The sequence below is a fragment of the Heterodontus francisci genome, unplaced genomic scaffold, assembly GCF_036365525.1.
Source record: "Heterodontus francisci isolate sHetFra1 unplaced genomic scaffold, sHetFra1.hap1 HAP1_SCAFFOLD_58, whole genome shotgun sequence".
Taxonomy (NCBI): Eukaryota; Metazoa; Chordata; class Chondrichthyes; order Heterodontiformes; family Heterodontidae; genus Heterodontus; species Heterodontus francisci.
Window position 1 is genome coordinate 7,873,603 of NW_027142006.1, and position 20,212 is coordinate 7,893,814.

The 20,212-nt window shown below is 44.4% G+C and overlaps 1 non-coding gene across 1 annotated transcript; it reads left to right on the forward strand.

Moving 5' to 3' along the window:
• The first annotated feature begins 18,396 nt into the window (after positions 1–18,396).
• trnas-gcu (transfer RNA serine (anticodon GCU)) lies at positions 18,397–18,478 on the forward strand. Its single transcript has one exon. It is a non-coding gene; the product is annotated as a tRNA-Ser (tRNA).
• Positions 18,479–20,212: the final 1,734 nt, after the last annotated feature.

A 20,212-nucleotide genomic window follows, 5' to 3' on the forward strand; every position in this document is an offset into this window, starting at 1 on the left:
AGCCTATCACTGTCTTGTTGCAGGTGGTTCATTTCATCCTCACTGTTTGCCACTTCTCCAAGTTTGGTGTTTTCGGCATATTTTGAGATTCTACTCTATATTCCAAGATCCAAGTCATTTATCTGTCGCAAGTAAAAAGCAGTGGTTCCAGCAGTGACCCTTGGGGAACAGCACTGTCGACAACCTTCCAGTCTGAGAATGAATCATTTATTACGACTTGCTGCTTTCTGTCCTTAAGCCAATTTTCTATCCAATTGGACACTGACCCTCCTATTCCATGAACCTCAATGTTGTTAATCACCCTTTTATGTGTCGTTTCTTAAAATCCATATAAACAACATCCACTGCATGCCCTTCATAAACCTTCTCTGTTAGTTCATCAAAAAATGCAGTTAGATTAGTCAAGCATGAACTCCCATGTATAAATCCATGCTCACTCTCCTTAATTAACTCAAACCTCTACAAGTGACTGTTGATTTTTTCCCTGATTGTTCTTTCTGAAATATTACCCACCACTGCTGTTAATCTAACTCGCCTGTAGTTAGCCGGACTGTCCTTACACGCTTTCTTGAATAAGGGTGTCACATTTGCAACTGTTTAATCCTCTGAAACCTCCCCCGTATCCAGGGAAGATTGGAAGATTATAGAAAGCCTTTCTGTTATCTGCATCCACATTTCCTTTCGCAATCTGGGATGAAAGCCATCCGGACCAGGTAATTTATCTTCCTGAAGCATAACCAGCCTTTTCAGTACCTCCCTCTCTCAATTTGTACCCTCTCCATTCCCTCTACACTCTCCACTTCTTCTGATATTTTGTCGAATTCCACTTCCTTAGTGATCATTGATACAAGGTACTCATTAACTAGATAAACATTGCCCTGCAGCTCTAAGTATATATTACCCTCTTGGTCCCTAATGGGGCCCACTTCACCGCTGACTACCTGCTTATTATTTATATACTGCTCGAAGATTTTTGGGTTCCCTTTCATGTTGACTGCCATTCTATTCTCGTAGAGATAGAGAATAAGCTAAATATAGAAGATATAAATATTTCCCATCCTTGGGTGAGGTGGAATTTTTTTATGCTGTGAGTGGTAATGTCCTGACCCACGAGTGTGGTTGAAGTAGAGACAATCAATGATTTGAAAAAGAAATTGGATGGATACTTGAAGCAAAGGAACTTGCAGGAGGAAAGGGATCGAGCAGGTGAGTGGAACTGAGTAGCTGGCTCCGATAATTGCTGCAGTCACTGCGATCCCCCTTAATTTTGTACAAGGTGACAATGTTTGCATCACGCATGTTTTGAGCCCTTGTTGAGCTCGACTATGGAGGGCTCACTGTCCAGTTCCTCCATGACAGGGAAGTCTGGAATGGCACTGACAGCTACTTCAATGACAATGATCTCCGTTATGTAGAGTTCAAGATAATGCTCCACTCACCTTTCCATCTGCTTGTTAGGTTCAGTGATGATCACCCCTCTCTTTGTCTTCAAAAGGTGCTGATTTAGTTACTACTGGGCCCATTGCTTTCTTAATTCCTTCATGCATCCCTCTAACATCCCCGGATTCATCAGCAGAGTTTTCACCAGTATTGATTGGTGCAGTGCCGAGCAGTCTGCAGAGACTTGTTTCTGGCAGCTCTGAGAGCATTTAGATGTTGTTTGCTGGGGACTTGTTTGTAGTTCATGAGGGCTCTCCTCTTAGTTACAGTAACTGACTCCATTTCAGTCCAATAAGCCTCAAACCAGTCAGCATTCCTCCCATCTCTTTTCCTATACACAGTGAGTGCAGAGTTATAGATGGTGGTGTGCAGATGATTCCACTTTGACACTGCACTGAGGCCTTGAGCATTGTTGTCTGAAAGAGCCTGATCGAGGATGTTGAGGAACTCCTGGGTCCTTTCTGGATCATTGGTTCGGCAAGTGTTGATCAGAAGACGAGCTTTTATCATGGATGGATGAAGCTTCCTTGGCTGAAGCCTGACCTTGTTACACACCAGGGAGTGATCAGTGTCACGGTCAGCGCTGTGATAGCTGCGAGTGATGAGGACACTGCTGAGGGTGTTATGTCTGGTGAAGATAAGGTCTAGCTGGTGCCAATGGCATGATCTCGGATGTCTCCAGGACACCTTGTAGCACAGCTTGACCTGGAAGTAGCTGTTCATCACAAAGAATCCATGGTGACAGCATAGCTCCAGCAACCTCTGTCCATTTTCGTTCATCTTGCCAATCTCCTGGTGCCCTATGCACATTGGCAAAGCTGTGTAGTCAGTACCCAAGCTTGTGTTGAAGTCTCCTAGAAGGTACAGTCCCTCAGTGCTGGGAATTCTACTGATGGCAGTGTCAAGTGTCACATAGAATTGATCCTTGACATCTGGGGTGGAGGTGAGTGTCGGGACATAGATGCACATGAGATTAACTGGGCCCACACTTGTTGACAAGTGAAGAGTAAGAAGTCTCTCTGAGCCTACTGTGGCTGGTTCACTCATCTCAAGTGGCGTGTATTTTACTGTGAAACCCACTCCATGCTCACGAGTTGCCTCTTGGGCTTTCCCCTGCCAGAAGAAGGTGGAGTGTTTCTCTTTGAGGGATCCACTTTGAATGAGTCTAGTTTCTTGCAGCACAGCAATGTCCACATTGAGCATTGTGAGTTCCTTGTCGATCACAGCTGTCTTGTGTGTGTCATCAACCTGCAGAAGGTTGTCGGTAAGGCCAGGACACATGGTCCTTACATTCCAGCTTGTGATGCGAAGGACTGGTGTCTTCTTTGTTGAGTTTGTTTTTCTTGGTGCATAGATTATCAATCCGCCTGTTGAGAGATGACTCTCTAAGCTCCAAGCACCCATTGAAGCAGGCAGGTCGTGGCTTCACAGCACCTAACTGACTGTGGGCTGCCCAGCTTGGAGTGAATGGTAGCTATCCAATGAGACACTAAGAGCTCTCCCACTGTCCGAAGTAACCCCTGGCGCTCATACTCTACACCAATTGAATGAGAGCTTATAATCAGTAACTGTTTATTCCCGGGTTGTGCTCATGTTTAACCACGAAGCTGGAGTGTCCTCTCCAGGGCACAGGCCTGTGCAAACAGTATGGAGACCCTGAGCATCAGGACCCCCCTCTCAGCATTGCTCGTATTGTCCAAAGGAAAGGAAAAACCAGTACTGTTTGTTACCAGTTCTGTTGTAGGAGTTGCTGGAAAACTGCCTGATAAGTCACAGGAAACCACCTCCAGGACTCCACTCCGGATTTACTGTCCAGGTTTACTGCCTCAGCCTTCTTATTTATTTATTTAGAGATACAGTACTGAAACAGGTCCTTCCAGCCCACCGAGTCTGTACCAACCATCAACCACCCATTTATACTAATCCTACATTAATCCCATATTCCTACCACATCCCCTCAATTCCCCTACCATCTACCTACACTAGGGGCAATTTACAATGGCCAATTTACCTATCAACCTGCAAGACTTTGGCTGTGGGAGGAAACAAGAGCACCCGGCAGAAACCCACGCAGTCACAGGGAGATCTTGTAAACTCTGCACAGGCAGTACCCAGAATCGAACGCGGGTCACTAGAGGTGTGAGGCTGCGGTGCTAACCACTGCGCCACTGTGTCTTCTCCAGACACCCCTTGAGAAGTGAGACTTTTTGCCCAGAGATGTGGCTCTGTTTCTTGGCATCAGGATGGAACCACACACCAGTGGGCCTGTATGACATGCACAAGGATATCACACACTGCCCCATCTCTGGTACAGATCAGAGTCAGACACTGAACAGATTGCAACCCACAAGGACATCACAACCTTCCCGCTCTCTGGGACAGGTCAGTGTGATACACCAAACAAACAGCACCCCACAGGGACCTCATAAATGCCACGTCCCTGTGACAGATCAAGGTCAGACACTGCAAATATTGCAACCACAGGAACATCACAAATTGCCCCATTCCTCGGACAGCTCGGGGTCTGACATTGAACATATTGCAACAACAAGGACATTACTGTATTACTCCCTCCATTCTGAAAAACAAGCATTCACCCTACTTTTTACCCTGCTGCCAATTTTGGATCCACACTGCCACTGCCCCTTTAATCCCATCTGCTTGAATTTTGTAAGCAAGTCATAGAGAGATGCAAAACTGAAACAGGCCCTACGGCCCACTGAGTCTGTGTTGACCAACCACCACCCATTTATAGTAATCCTACACCATAATCCCATATTCCCTGCCACATCCCCACCATTCTCTTACCTACACTAGGAGCAATTTACAACAGCCAATTTACCTATCAACCTGCAGTCTTTGCTTGTGGGAGGAAACCGGAGCACCCAGCAGAAACACACACAGTCACAGGGAGAACTTGCAAACTCTGCACAGGCAGTACCCAGAACTGAACCTGGGTTGCGAGAGCTGTGAGGTTGCAGTGCCAACCACTGTGCCATTGTGCTGCCCCAAGTCTAGTTTATTGTACCTTTTCAAACACAATTTTGACGTCCAGACACGTACCATTAACCTCACCACCCTCGTCAACTCTCTCTGAAACTTCATCAAAGAAATTAATTCATTAATTATTTCAGACACAATCTTCTGTTAACCAATCTGTACTGGCTGTCATTTATTAGCCCATGTTCTACCAAGTGACAGTTAATTTCCTCCTGGATAATTGTCTCTAAAAGTTTCCCCACCACCGACATTAGACTAATTGGTCTGTAGTTCCTGGGTTTATCTCTCTTTTTAAACAGGGCTGTAATATTCACAACCCTTGCAGACTTATCTTTTAATTCCGGAAAGTCTATTGCTGACAATCACTTTGGGCATGACTTTAACCAATTAAAGCAACAGGATACTTGATTAATAAGTCCAGAACTTTTATGGAGAGTAAAATAGTACTTAATAATTGAAAGTAAAATTATACTTAACAAACTTGGGGAATATAACTTTACAGCTCTGGGGACTGGTCGAGCTTGTTCTCAGAGTGTCACGGTCCTCTTTGTCCAGTCTAGATCCCTCGTCAGATGGAGAACTTGGTTGATGATCTGAGTCTTTACCCCTGAGATCTTCTAGTGTCCCTGCACACTGAAACCTTACAAGATCCCTACTTTTAACCCCTGGTTGGCCATCACACCACCATGTAAAATAATAATTGGTCCTAGCTGTTGCTAGGTACATTTAATTAGTTCTTAATAATGTCTTCCAGTAACAGTCACCTGTCCTCAGAATCTCAGACATGAGTACAATGGAGTGGTTTCACACTGTCTCCCAATCTGATCTGAAACAAGTTTCCTGTTCATTAAATCTAGACTCTTGAAGGTCACGATGTACCATACCATGGGTTTTATCAGGGGTCCGAGAAAGGTCCATTGTTTGAATACATTTAGCTGAAACTGTCCTTTCCCACACAGACACAGAAACTCACAGTAATTAGATTGAACTAACTTTAAATGAAAACCCATTCTCTCTAAAATGTTTATTGATTCATTAATTATAACTCAATCAAGGTTCATTACTTTTACAATCATCTGTTTCAGGATGGGTAGCTACTCATTAATTATACAGGATATAAACGTTAGTACTGAACACAAAATGGTTCCTTTGGTCATGTGTTCATTATAAAATGGCTTTCTTAACGTTGTTAGTTTTGACAATGCATACATGATAAAAATGGTCAAGTTAAACTGAGATCGAACTACCCAAGCTTACCTCCATCCTCCAGTCCTCTGGCATCATTCCCATATTCAAGGAGGATTGAAAGATTGTGGTTCGAGTCTCTGCTATTTCCACCCTGACTTCCCTCAGCAACCCAGGATGCAGCCCATCCAGACCGGGTGACCTGTAGACAGGTGTGAGTACTGCTAACCTTGTAATTGTCTCCTCTTTATCTATTTTCATCCCCTCCAAATTCTCCACTTCCTCCTCCTTTACTGTGACATTTGCAACACCCGTTTGTTTTGTGATGACAGATGAAATGTACTTAATTAGTACCTCAGCCACACCCTCTGCCTCCACAGGATCTCCTAATTGACCCACCCTTTCATTGACTGTCCATATGTTGGTAAAAGACTTCAGTGTTCCCAGTTATGTGACCTGCTAATCTTTTCTCATACATTCTCTTGCTGATCTCATTTCCTTTTTCAGATCTCCTCTGTACTTTCTGTATTCTGCTTGTTTCTCTACTGCATATGAATCCTCACATGATTTTTCAGTGAATGGTTTTTGAACTATTTTGTAAAAGGATTCAGTTTTGTAAATTTCTCCCTAGCTCCCCTCATGGTCAGGCAGAAAGTTTAACTGCTGTGTTTTCAAACAGCAACAGCTTTATTTGAAAAGCCATTGGGACAGGATTCCGGGCTTTAATCCAGTCACAAATCTGGTTCTGATGTCTTGTGGCTCCAGCTGTCACATGACTAGTCAGAGGATGACCTCATAATTGACCCAGTCATGGAGCTGTGGGTTGATGTTTAAATTGCTTCAAAATAATTTTCCAGAAGGACAATTAAAATGAATCGATATATAAAAGGTAGATTTTGTGAATTTGTGCTCCCAGTGGAAATTCCTGCAGAGTCTGCTGGTTTTCAGATCCCCAATTCCCCACAGGAAGCTCTGTGCTCGGAGTCTGTATTCATTACATTAACATTATACAGAATCATTTCATGGGAGACCCCAGTGTGAATTGTAGACAGGTGGGTCAGTTTTAACTTTCAAAGTAACACAGAAGCAAAATACTGCTGATACTGGAAATCTGAAATAAAAACAGAAAATGCTGGAAATACTCAGCAGGTCTGGCAGCATCTGTGGAGAGAGAGACCGAGTTAACGTTTCAGATCTGTGACCTTTCATCAGAACTGAGCTGAAATTGTCTGAGGGACTGCGATTGTGGAATCAATTTCAGGGTCAAAGACATTGCACTCTGTACGGATAGGAAGATGGAGATTATTAAGCATAGTGCAAGAATATCGATGCTTGTACATTATTTTAATCAAAATTGATTTAAACTTTGTGCTCATGAATCCTATCTTTTGAACACAATGACACTGATAACAATGGAAAAAGCAAGACTTGCATTTCACGACCACAGGACATTGCAAACCCTTTTACAGCCAATGAAGGAAGGACTTTTAAAGTGTAGTCACTCAACAGTACAATAGAGTACCCTACAATAAAGATGTATAAGATTCTCACCACACAACTGCCAGACAATGACCATCCCAAACAAGAGAGAATCTAACCATCTCCCTTTGACATTCAATGGCATTACCATCGCTGAATCCCCCACTCTCAACAACCTGGGGGTTACCATTGAGCAGAAACTGAACTGCAGTAGCCATATAAATATTATGGCTACAAGAGCAGGTCAGAGACTAGGAATCCTGCGGCAAGTAACTCACCTCCTGACTCCCCAAAGCCTGTACATTAGTCAGGGGTATGATGGAATACTCTCCACTTGTCTGGCTGGGTGCAGCTCCAACAATACTCAAGAAACTCAACAGGACAAAGCAGCCCGCTTGATTGGCACCCCATTTACAACATTCATGCCCTCCATCACTGGCACACAGTGGCAGCAGTGTGTACCATCCACAAGATGCACTGCAGCAATGTGCCAAGGCTCCTGAGACAGCACCTTCCAAACCCGCGACCTTTATCACCTAGAAGGACAAGGGCAACAGATGCATGGGAACACCACAACCTGAAAGTTCCCCTCCAAGCCACACACCATCCTGAATTGTAACTGTATCACCGTTCCTTCACTGTTGCTGGGTCAAAATCCTGGAACTCTCTTCATAACAGCAGCACATGGACTGCAGTGGTTCAAGAAGGCAGCTCAGCACCACCTTCTCAAGGCAATTAGGGATGGATAATAAATGCTGGCCCAGCCAGCGACACCCACCTCCCATGAATGAATAAAAAAATGATAATATCCTGTAATCCTCCAAAGTAGAAAATACAGTTGGAAATGAAAAATAATAAAACACAGTCAGCATGGATTTCACAAAGAAAGACTTGATTAACCTTATCTTTGAAAAATCAACAGCAAGAGTAATATAGCAGATGTAGAAGAGTTTAAGTTAATAAAGCCTCATCCATTTATGTGCTTGAACCATCAAATTGTGGGTTAACAAACAAACACACTAACTGACAGAGCTGCATGTTGTTCTTTCTAAATTACCCTAAAGTAGGGTGTTAATGAGTTAAATCTTCAGGTTGCTGCAACCAGAATAGCCATTGTCCACTATCACTTTTACTGATATAAATAAAGATGGAACATTCATCGTGAATCTAAAGAAACAGTCTGGTCCTGCACACTGCAGACACATCCACGTCATCACCAACCAGCTCTCCTATAATTGATGCAGTTATTTGACTTTGCCCCATTCGCTCCATGGAATTACTTTTAAAAGATTTTAAATTACAAGCAGTTTTGTTAATGTTCAGCCTTTGAGAAGAAATCATTCCCTGGCCACAGTGGAGACAGCATTGAATATAAAACAGTAGACGACCAGGTAACACAGTGAAAGCTGATCAGCTAATCTATAATTACTTACATTTCTTAATTTTGCTCTTGCTATTCGGTTTTTCATCATTTTTAGCTCCTGACTGTGGATATTATTGTGATTAAATGTGAAAAGATGCACTGTGTCTCAGCCCCGGTATATTGGCTCTTTCTCTGTACAGTGCTGTATACACTCAGATACTGACAGTGTCTCTCCCTCCCTCAACTTTCCAGCCCTGACGGTGCAGAAAGCGCTGCTCAAAGTTACACATTCTGACTGTTTGCAGTTGATTAGTGAGAGATTATTAACGTATCCTTCTGCAGCGCTGCCTCGGTTAATAACAGCAGATCGAAGTCACATTTCAGATGCAGAAACAGACGCATCAATTATTCACTCTTTCCCAGAGTGAGTGAGGCCGGGACAAGCAGCAACATTCCGGCCCCACACTCTGCAATTACCCAGCACCAGTGGAAAGCAGTGAATACAGATTCAATCAGTGGGTTAATGTCCATTACAGGGATGCAAAATTCCACAGCCCAGGATAAACATCCCCATACACCGAGAACAAGCTCAGGAAAACCCGGGGGAGTTAATATCCCAGTCACTGAGCATTCCAGCAACATTGAACAAGTTCCTGAACTGAGTGAACCTTTCAAAGTACAGAAGTGAGGACGAGGTCAAAAAGGTCTGAACAGTTGAGGTGACTGAGCGGTTTCAGCTTCTCTGTTCAGGTTGCAGCTTTCACTGGAGGCATGTGTTTAAATCCCACTTCTGACAACTTGATTTTCAGTTACTTTGCAGAGCTTCCTTGAAGGTTTGAGGTAGAGTAAATACTGAGGAACTGTTTCTAACTGCTGAAAGGTCAATAACCGAAGGTTACAGATTTAAGGTGACTCACAAAACCAGAAGGAACTTGAGGAAAAATCGATTTCTGCAACATGTGGTTAGGATTTCAGTTTTGTGGATAGATTGGAGAAGCTGGGGTTGTTCTCTTTAGAGAGGAGATTTGATAGAGGTGTTCACAATCATGAGGGGTCGTGACAGACCCGATAGAAATTGTTGGTAGAAGGATTGAGACTCAGGTAAAAGCTGTGGCTCAGTTGGTCACACTCACCTCGAAATCACAAGCTTCTGGGTTCAGATTTCACAGCTGACACTCCAGTGCAGCACTGAGGGTGTTGAAGGTTGCTGCCTTTCAGGTGTAATGTTGAACCAAGACCTGGTCTGCATGTTTGGGTGAATGTAAAAGATCCCATGCTGCAATTTCAAACAAGTGAAGAGCAATTCTCCCTGGTGTTGTGATCAATATTTGCCCCTCAATCAGATCAGTTGGTCATTATCACATTGCTGTTTGTGGGTATCAGCTGCTGCATTTCTGACATTACAACAGTGATTACACTTCAAAAGTATTTAATTGTCTACAAAGTGCTTTGATATGTCCAGTGGTCTTGAAAGGTGCTATATAAATGCAAGTCTTTTCTTTCTTTATCACAACACATTGCTGTGTAAACAATGGTTCTTCATGTCACCTCTGGTTCTTCTGCCAATCACCTGATATCTGTGTCCTCTGCTTGCTGACCCTTTTACCACTGGAAACAGTTTCTCCTTATTTAAACTATTGAAAACCTCCATGATTTTGAACAAATGTGTCAAATCTCTTCTGAATTTTCTCTGCTGCAAGGAGAACAACCCCAGCTTCTCCAATCTCTCCACATAACTGAAATCCCTCACCCTGCTACCATTGTGGTAAATCTCTTTTTTATTCTTTCCTGGGTTGTGGGCACTGCTGACACAATGTGATTCCTGTCAATGGAGCGGCCCGCTGACATCATCGGACTGTGCCAAGCTGTGCATAGGCACAGCTACATCTTGCCAGGATTAAGTGGCACATGTGGAGGATGATGTCATTGCGCAGCGCCAACATCATCGCATATCCGCGCTTGGTCCAGGTATCCAGCCCCTCACTCAGCTGGAGGAAGCGGCTGAATAGGAGACTTTGAGGCTGGAGCTCTCCCCCCTCGGCAACTCGCTCCAGGCCTCGACGCTTCCTCCCCTCAGCCGCTCGCTGTACACCTCGATGCTCCCCTGGACAATTGTTCCCCACTCGCGTCATCCAGCTCTATGGCCGCTTGCTCTCTGCCCCCCAACCCCCGCTCCAGCCGCTAGCTCTAGACCATGCCACTTCCCTCCTCTAGGCCACTCACTACTCACTCCTACGTCACACTTTGCAGCCCACCTTGCTTGTTCGGGCGGCGCGTGGAGACTGGACAAACGTGGGAGCAAGTGGCCGAGAGAAGGGAAGCAGCGCAGCCTAGAGCTAGTGGCTGGAGGGGAGGGGGGGGTGGGGAGTGAGCGATCGACTGGAGAATGGGGTGACATGAACGGGAGACAATCGGCCAGGGAAGTAGTGGGGGGAGCAGCGAGGTCCGGAGCGAGCGACTATGGAGGGTGGAAGCGGCCGGTGCAAAGCAGGGGGAGAAAGCGAGTTGTGCCACCTAGTGGTTGCGTTGTCAGCAAACGCAGCCTTTATTGTCCATCCTTAATTGCCCTTGAGAAGGTGGTGGTGAGCTGCCTTTTTGGAGCTGCTGCAGTCCATGTGTTGTACGTAAACCCACAGTGCTGTTAGGAAGGGAGTTCCAAGATTTTGATCCAGTGACAGTGAAGGAATGGTGATATAGTTCCCAGTCAGGACAGTGTGTAACTTGGAGGGGATCTTGCAGATGGTGGTGTTCCCATTCATCCAATGTCCTTCTAGGTGGTCGAGATTGGGGGTTTGGAAGGTGCTGTCGAAGGAGGCTTGGTGAGTTGCTGCAGTGCATCTTGTAGATGGTACACACTGCTGCCACTGTTCACTGGTGGTGCTGGAAGTGAATATTTAAAGTAGTGGATGGAGTGCTGATCAAGTGATCTGCTTTGTCCTGGATGGTGTTGAGTTTCTTTGGTGTTGTTGGAGCTCCACTCATCCAGGCAAGTGGGGAGTATTACATCACACTCCTGACTTGTGCCTTGTAGATGGTGGACAGGAGGTGAGTTACTTGCAGCAGAATTCCCAGCTTCTGACCTGCTCTTGTATCTACGGTATTTTTATGACTGATCCAATTCAGTTTCTGCTCATTGGTAACCCCCCGGATGTTGATTGTGAAGGATTCAGCAATGGTAATGTCATTGACTGTCAAGGGGAGATGGTTAGATTCACTCTTGTTGGAAATGGTCATTGCCTGGCATTTTTGTGGCGTGCATGTTACTTGCCACTTATCAGTCCAAGCCCAATCTTGCCCAGGTCTCTCTACTTGTGGACACGGACTGCTTCAGTATCTGAGGAGTTACTAATACAACTGAACATTTTGCAATCATCAGTGAACATTTCCACTTCTGACCTTATGATGGAAGGAAGTTTATTGATTCTAGACAGATACATGAATGGGCAGGAAGAAAAGAGATACAGACCCTTAGAAAATAGGCGACATGTTTAGATAGAGGATCTGGATCGGCGCAGGCTTGGAGGGCCGAAGGACCTGTTCCTGTGCTGTAATTTTCTTTGTTCTTTGTTTGTTCTTTGATGAAGCAACTGAAGATGGTTGGGGCCGAGGACACTACCCTGAGGAACTCCTGAGCGATGTCTGGTACTGAGATGATTGGCCACCAACAACCAGCACCATATTCCTTTGCTCAAGGTATGACTCCAACCAGTGGAGATTTTTATCCTTGATTGCCATTGACTTCAATTTTGCAAGGGCTCCTTGATGCCCTTGGCAAGAGCAGTCACTGTCACCTCACCTCCTGAATTCAGCTCTTCTGTCCATATTTGGGCCAAGGCCATAATGAGGTCAGGAACTAAGTGGCCCTGGCGGAACCCAAAATGAGCATTGGTGAGTAGGTTATGGCTGTGTAAGTGCTGCTTGATAGCACTGTCAACGACACCTTCCATCACTTTACTGATGATCAAGAGGAGGCTGATCGGGCAGGAATTGACCGGGTTGGATTTGTCCTGCCTTTTGTATACAGAACATACCTGGGCAATTTTCCACATTGCTGGGTAGATGCCAGTGTTGTAGCTTGGCAGGCGGCGTGGCTAGTTCTGGAGCACAAGTCTTCAGCACTGCAGCCAGGATGTTGTCAGTATCCAGAGCCTTCAGCCATTTCTTGATATCATGTGGAGTGAAGTGGAATTAGCTGAAGATTGGCACCTGTGATGCTGGGGACCTCAGGAGGAGGCCGAGATTGATCATCTACTTGGCACTTCTGGCTGAAGATGGTTGCAAATGATTCAACCTTGTATTTTGCACTGATATACTGGTCTCCCTTATCATTAAGGATGGGGATATTTGTGGAGCCTCGTCCTCCTGTTAATTGTTTAATTATCCACCACCATTCAGGACTGGATGTGGCAGGACTGCAGAGCTTTGATCTGATCTGTTGGTTGTGAGATCACTCAGCTCTGTCTATTGCATGCTGCTTCCGCTACTTGACATGCAAGTAATCCTGTGTTGTAGCTTCACCAGGTTGACACCTCATTTTTAGGTCTGCTTGGTGCTGCTCCTGACATGCCTTCCTGCACACTTCATTGAACCACTATTGCTCCCTTGGCTTGATGGTAATGGTAGAGTGAGGGATATGCCAGGCCATGAGGTAACATATTGTGTTTAAATACAATTCTGCTGCTGCTGATGGCCCACAGTGCCTCATGGATGCCCAGTTTTGAGCTGCCAGATCTGTTCATTTCTTCCCTCAGATATAATTGAAAAAAAAATTCTGAAGAAATGCATGAACTAAATAAAAAGGAGAGAGAAATAAATACTGACAAAATAGATGGCAGAATTTGGAAGGTAAAAAGATTTCAGTTTTATTATTGATGAGTGAGAGGAATATATCACACTTTGGGGCTTCTGGAAGTGGATTTACTGATAATCTGGGGAATTGATAGGAAACTGCTTCATAGTTGGTGGAACAAATTCCCGCCCTTGGGGTGGAACCAACAGCTGCATCCGTCCAATAACAGACAGAGTAGAAGTACTGTATCAGGCTGTGTTAGCTCAGTTGGTAGAGCATGGGACTTTTAATCTCAGGGCCTTGGATTTGAGACCCTTGTTGTGTGGTTGTTCTTCCCTTTTTCAGTCTTCATCAGCAGAGAGTTCATGGAGTGTTTGAAATTAAATTCAACAACATCACCAGATTTCAACTACTCCCACCCCGCCCCCTCCCAGTGTAGTTGACAGGACTCTCAACCTCTGCCTTCCCCCTTCCCCTCCCTCCCAGATCTGCGACAGGGTTCCCCTTGTCCTCACTTTCCACCCCACCTGCCTCCACATCTAAAGGATCATCCTCCACCATTTCCGCCACCTCCAGCGTGATGCCACCACCAAACGCATCCTCCCCTCCCCTGTCAGCATTCCGAAGGGATTGTTACCTCCGCGACACCCTGGTCCGCTCCTCCATTACCCCCACTACCTCGTCCCCTTCCCAAGGCACCTTCCCATGCAATCGCAGGAGATATAATACCTGCCCTTTTCCCTCCTCTCTGCTCATTATCTAAAGCCCCAAACACTCCTTTCAGGTGAAGCAGCGATTTACTTGTACTTCTTTCAATTATGTATACTGTATTCACTGCTCACAATGCAGTCTCCTCTAAACTGGGGAGACCAAACGCAGATCAGATGGAACACCTCTGCTCAGGCCGAAAGCATGATCCTGAGCTTCGGCTTGCTTGCCATTTCAACACTCTCCCCTGCTTTCATGTCAACATTTCTGTCTTTGGGCTGTTCCAGTCGTCCAGTGAAAATCAACCCAAGCTCGAGGAGCAGCACCTGACCTTTTGATTCTGCACTCTTCAGCCTTGTGAATTGAACATTGTGTTCAATAACATCAGAGCATGACTGGTGTCAGGCAACCACAAGCATTAACACACTCTTTGCCTTTGTCCCAGGACAGCTTTGTTATTTAATCTCTCCTTCCCTCTGCACTATCAAACACCTTCCCCTTTGTTCTCTCCCACATGCCCCTCCCCGTCACTTGTTTAAAACCTAATTCTTTTCTAACCTGTGTCAGTTCTGATGAAAGGTCACAGACCAGAAACGTTAACTCTGTTTCTCTCACCACAGATGCTGCCAGAGCTATTGAGTATTTCCAGCACTTTTTGTTTTTATTTCAGATTTCCAGCATCTGCAGTATTTTGCTTTTATTGTGTCAGGAAGTCTTTCCTTGATTCAGGACTCTTACCTCTCTCCAGAATCTCTCTGCGAAAGATTGAACTTTATCTCATTTCACTCACAGCTCAGGGTCAGTGTGGCACAGTGGGACTTCTGGCTGTGTCCCACTTCACAATCCCTCAGTATTGAGAAAACAATGGGGAATATTACTCACATGTTGTGTTCTGTAACTTTTTACAAACACTTTAATGTATATATTGTCTTCCAAAGCAGTGACAGAATGGGGGCTTTAGTGTGTTGTTGAAATAGCTTTGTTGAGTTCGTGCTGTGCTAACAGTTAAACAGTTCTTGGTTCAATCCCAGGTTTTGGCACTTTCAACCTCTCCTGAGTCTTTTTCTTTGGCTCCAATTGTCAAGCTGCATGATTTACTCTGAAATTAGCACCAGAGAACCAAGGCACCAGCGAGCATGAGGAGCTGAAATTAGCACAGATCAAATCCACTTAATATTTCTGACTGAAGATGGTTGCAAATGCTTCAGCTTCATCTTTTGCACTGACGTGCTCAGCACCACCATCATTGAGGATGTGAATGTTTTTGGAGCCTCCTCATCTTGTTAGTTATTTAATTATCCACCACCATTCACGACTGGATGTGGCAGGACTGTGGAGCTGTGATCTGATTCTGAGGGAGATATCCGTGTGTGGAGTGGCGGGATGTATGGAGAGTGATCCTGAAGAGGGTGTCCAAGCCTGGAGTGGAAGCTTTCCGTGGAGGTACAGGAGTAGGTCATTCAGCCCCAGTGTTTTATAAAGGTTTAGCATAACTTATTTGCTTTTACTCTATGCCTCTATTAATAAAGCCAAGTGTCCTGTTTGCTCTTAGAAACCTTTTCAAACCTTGATCAAAAAAGATTGGTGTACATTGTCTCATTCTTCCTCCCAAACTGTATCACTTCACAAGTCTCTGTGTAAAATTTTATCTGTTGTGTGAAATCCCATTTTACCAGTGTGTTTAAGTTCCTCTGAAGTGTGTTACTGTCACTGGCATAGGATGAAATTCACGAGCATTCTTTGATGCTATCTCCGTGGAAAGAGCAATCTTACACACTAGCTCAAATTGGGATTTTGTGTGTTTAGTATCTTTCCTCATCTACCAATATAAGCACAAATCTGTCTCATAATGTACGGTCTAAGAATGTGCCAATGTTGCAATGTGGTGATAAATTCTTCAGTGTCACAATGTACTCACCAACTGTTTCACTACTTTTCTGTTTTCTGGATCCAAGTTTGTAGCTTTCCGCGATCTCTAGTGGCTTAGGGTTGAGCCTCACTTCAACGAAGAAACGGAAAATTATGATTTAAAGATTACACTGTCAATCATTCACATCTCTGTCTTCTCCTGAACTTCGAGTTCAAATTTGTTTGTGAAGTTGAGTCACACGTTAAGACAGCACAGTCTTTGTCTTTGTGAAGGAAGTGATTTGGGAATGGCTGTTTGAAACTGTCCCTTCTTGCACAGAAATTCAGTGCAAATACTTGATCACTCACAATTTCCTTGAGAGAAATTTGTTCACAATCGCATTCGACACGGAAACTGCCTCAGCATTAATCTCACTGAAGCAGAATGTGACCGTGTTGTATGTTTCAGAATGTTGTTGCCGTTATTTGTCGCTTTTAACCAAGACTGGGAGACAGGGCAAGGTTGATCCGAGGTTGGAATATATTATCATTCAGGAGCAAGAAAAATCAAAAGGAACAAAATAAGAAAACCCAGTCTCCAGATTTGAGAATCTGTAGATCCGCTTTGGGAAAGTGAATCAGAGCAGAATGAAGGGTGAACTGTCCAGAAGAGATGAAGACACAGCTCAGTCAACACGTTCCCCTGGTTTATGATGCTGGAACATTCCTCACACAGAAATGATTCAACCCAATGACAAACATTCTTACAGCTGATAATTTATGCTACTGATTTAAGGACTGTCTCATGTGGTTACCGAGTGACGACGAGAAGATATTAAACTTTGTTCTATTCAATCTCGCTGTGATAAAGTTTGCATTTTTCTCCCTTTTATAAACAGTATTTGAAGGGTCTCGGTAACAATGTTCAGTGTTGATGAGAGTGGGGTCTGGGTGAGAAGCTGCTGAGTGTGACAGGGTCAGGACTGGATGCAGGAAGTTCTCTGACAGTCTCCCTCTATCTCTCTAATGGGTTTGAGTTGATTTACGACTGGTAGCTTTTATTTTACTTTTCTTATTTAGAGATATAGCCCCTTCGGCCCACCGAGTCTGTGCCAACCAGCAACCACCCATTTATACTAATCCTACATTAATCCCATATTCTCTACTACATCCCCACCATTCTCCTACCACGTACCTACACGAGGGACAATTTACAATGGCCAATTTACCTATCAACCTGCAAGTCTTTTGGAGGTGGGAGGAAACCAGAGCACCTGGCGGAAACCCACACAGACATTGGGTGAACTTGCAAACTCCACACAGGCAGTACCCAGAACTGAATCCTGGTCGCTGGAGCTGTGAGGCTGCGGTGCTAACCATTGCGCCACTGTGCTGCTGTTGGTGTTTTGATAAATGAAGGAAGTTCCCTCCACCCATTTTTTTTGGACAGACAGTGTGGAAGAAGGATGTAAAGGGTTAATGCTGAAGATAGTGGGATCAACCCCTCCCACTGTCAGAGTGATGATGGAATAGTCACGTGAGATGAAGTTTGGGAGAAGAGAGAGCAGCACCAAGGATGCTAGCTTAGCAGGCTTGATGAGTGTGTATAGAGTATTGTGCAAAGTAGAAAAGAGTTCTTAGTTCTTTCAGCAGGAACTGTGTCCAGAAAATATCGAGAAACTCACAATTTTATTATTCAGGAGTCGGAACACAGATATTAATTCCAAGTGACAGTTCTGGGACCAATTAACAAAAAAGGTAGAGAATAATATTGCTCACTGATTGAAATCCCCCAGTGAGGAGACAGTTAAACAGGTGATCTTTTGGGGCATCCTTCGATCCAAGGTTTCAGCAACATTTAATCTCCCTTTTTGGTGAAATGTTCTGTTATTTGCAACTTTTTTTTATCAGCTTTGATGGGCGAGTGAAAAAACTGAAAAGATTGAACAGTTCCATCCTTTCTTTTCTTCCTTCTCTTCTTTCCATCAGTTTCTCTTTTCTGTCCCAGATCAATATAATGATGAGAATCCCAATTTAATCTGCTGTTTCTGGTGTTTTATCCATTCCAATCAAAATTTCAACATTCCAATCAAATCTATTTGTTATTCCACAGTGTCTCTCCATGTGTTTTATTCTGTTGTATTCTCTCACAGTCTGTTTGATGAACAATGTTACATCTCACTCTCTGTTCTGGTGAAGATCAGAAGCAGTGATATCTGTTTACACCACCCGACAAGTCGGCCTGATGCTGTGCCTCGCTGATCATGTGGGGTTAAAGCAATTCTTCCAGTCAGTTAGTTCAGTTTTCATTTCATGAGAAATTTGGTCATCATGACTTCATCAGTGACCGAATGGTTCAGGTGTCTGAGTGATGTTAATCATGATGTGATGAAATGATTGTATGTTCCAGTCTTTCCCTGGTGGGTTTTCACACTGAGTAGAAACGTGTTGGACATGTTCTGGAAATGTTTCACACCGCTCCATTCCCAACTTCATTTACTTACAGAAGATATATTTCCATCATTCCACAGCTGGCTGCACAGCCAGAAGCTGTGCTGAAGGTGACAGCTGTGCATCTGCAACTGAGAAGGTGGCCGAGAGGTTAAGGCGGTGGATTGCTGATTCATTGTGCTTTGCACACGTGGGTTCGAATTCCATCCTTGTCGCTAGTTTATGAGCTGTTTCGTGTGTTATTTATGTTGGGTGAGCTTATTTGTTAAGTCAGCCTCGAAACCTGTTCTTGTCAATGTCCAGACAGTGATTCCAGAATTGTTTATACTTTATTAAAATTGAGACAGACAATTGCAATTCTTCACCCAAACTGCACTGGGTGAAGATCAAATAGGGATCACGAAACGGAGCAGGATTTTTCCTCCCCTCCTTCCTTCCATCATTACTTTCTCTGGATTTGCACCAAGTGAAAGACAAATGGGAAAAGCAAATGGCGAGGGAGCAGATGCAGAAAATTATCCTTTGGCAAGAAATTTATTTTCAAATCTTCTTGATAGATTAAGTGAGTGAGCAATGCTTTGGCAGATGGAGTTTAAAATGAGGGGTCATCGACTACCGAAGATAGATCAGAGTGTTTTTTTGTAAGAGGTGAGATGTTAGAAACGGCGGAGGAGCAGAGACCCGAATACCGAATTAATAAAAGCTCGTGGACTGGTAGAAAATAATGTGAAAAGTGAACAGAATATGAAGATTGGAACTCATGTTGCAGTGATATAAAGCTCTGTGCTCCTGAAGTAAATGTCCAAGCCCAGATTGTGGGGAATCTGTGGAGAGTGATTTGGTTTTTATTCATACTTGGGTGTGAGTATCGCTGATAAGCCGAGCATTTATTACCCATTCCTATTGCTGTTGAGAAGGTGGTGGAGAGCTGCCTTCTTGAACTGATGCAGTCCATATGGTGCAGGAACACCCACACTGCCGTTGGGGAGGGAGTTCCAGGATTGTGACCCAACAACAGTGAATAAATGGCGATATCATTCCAAGTCAGGATGGTGAGTGACTTGGAGGGGAACCTGCAGGTAGTGAGTTCCCATGCATCTGCTGCCCTTGTCCTTCGAGGTGGTAGTGGTCACGAGTTTGGAAGGTGCTGTTGAAGGATACTTGGCGAGTTGCTGCAGTGCATATGGAGATGGTACACACTGCAGCCACTGTTTACTGGTTGTGGAGGGATTGAATGTTTAAGGTGGCGGGTTAGGTGCCGATCAAGTGCGCTGCTTTGTCCTGGATGGTGTTGAGCTTCTTGAGTGTTGTTGAGTGGGATGTATTCCATCACACTCCTGACTTGTGCCTTGTAGATGGTGGACAGGATTTGGGGTGTCAGGAGGTGAGATACTTGCTGCAGAATTCGTAATCTCTGACCTGCGCTTATAGCCACAGCATAGATGTGACCGGTCCAGTTACGTTTCTGGTCAAGATATTGATGGTGGGGGATTTAACGATGATAATGCTTCTGAATATCAAAAGGTAGATTTTTTTTCTCTCTCATTGGAGATGTTCACTGCTTGGCACTTGTGTGGCCAGAAGGGTGCTTGCCACTTTTCAACTCAAGCCTGAATGTTGTTCAGGTCTTGCTGCTTGCAGGCACAGACTGCTTCAGTATCTGAAGAGTTGTGAGTCATCATCTAACATTCCCACTTCTGACTTATGTTGAAGAGAAAGTCGTCAATGAAACAGCTGGGATGTTTGGGTCAAGGACACTACCATGAGAAACTTCTGAAGCAATGTCCTGGGCTGAGATGATTGGCCTCCACGAACCACAACCATCTTGTTTTGTGCGACGTACGACTCCAGCAAGTGGAGAGTTTTCCCCCTGATTCCCAGTGACTTCAATTTTGCTAGGGATCCTTGATGCCACACTCACTCAAGGGTGGTTCAAGAAGGCAGCCCAC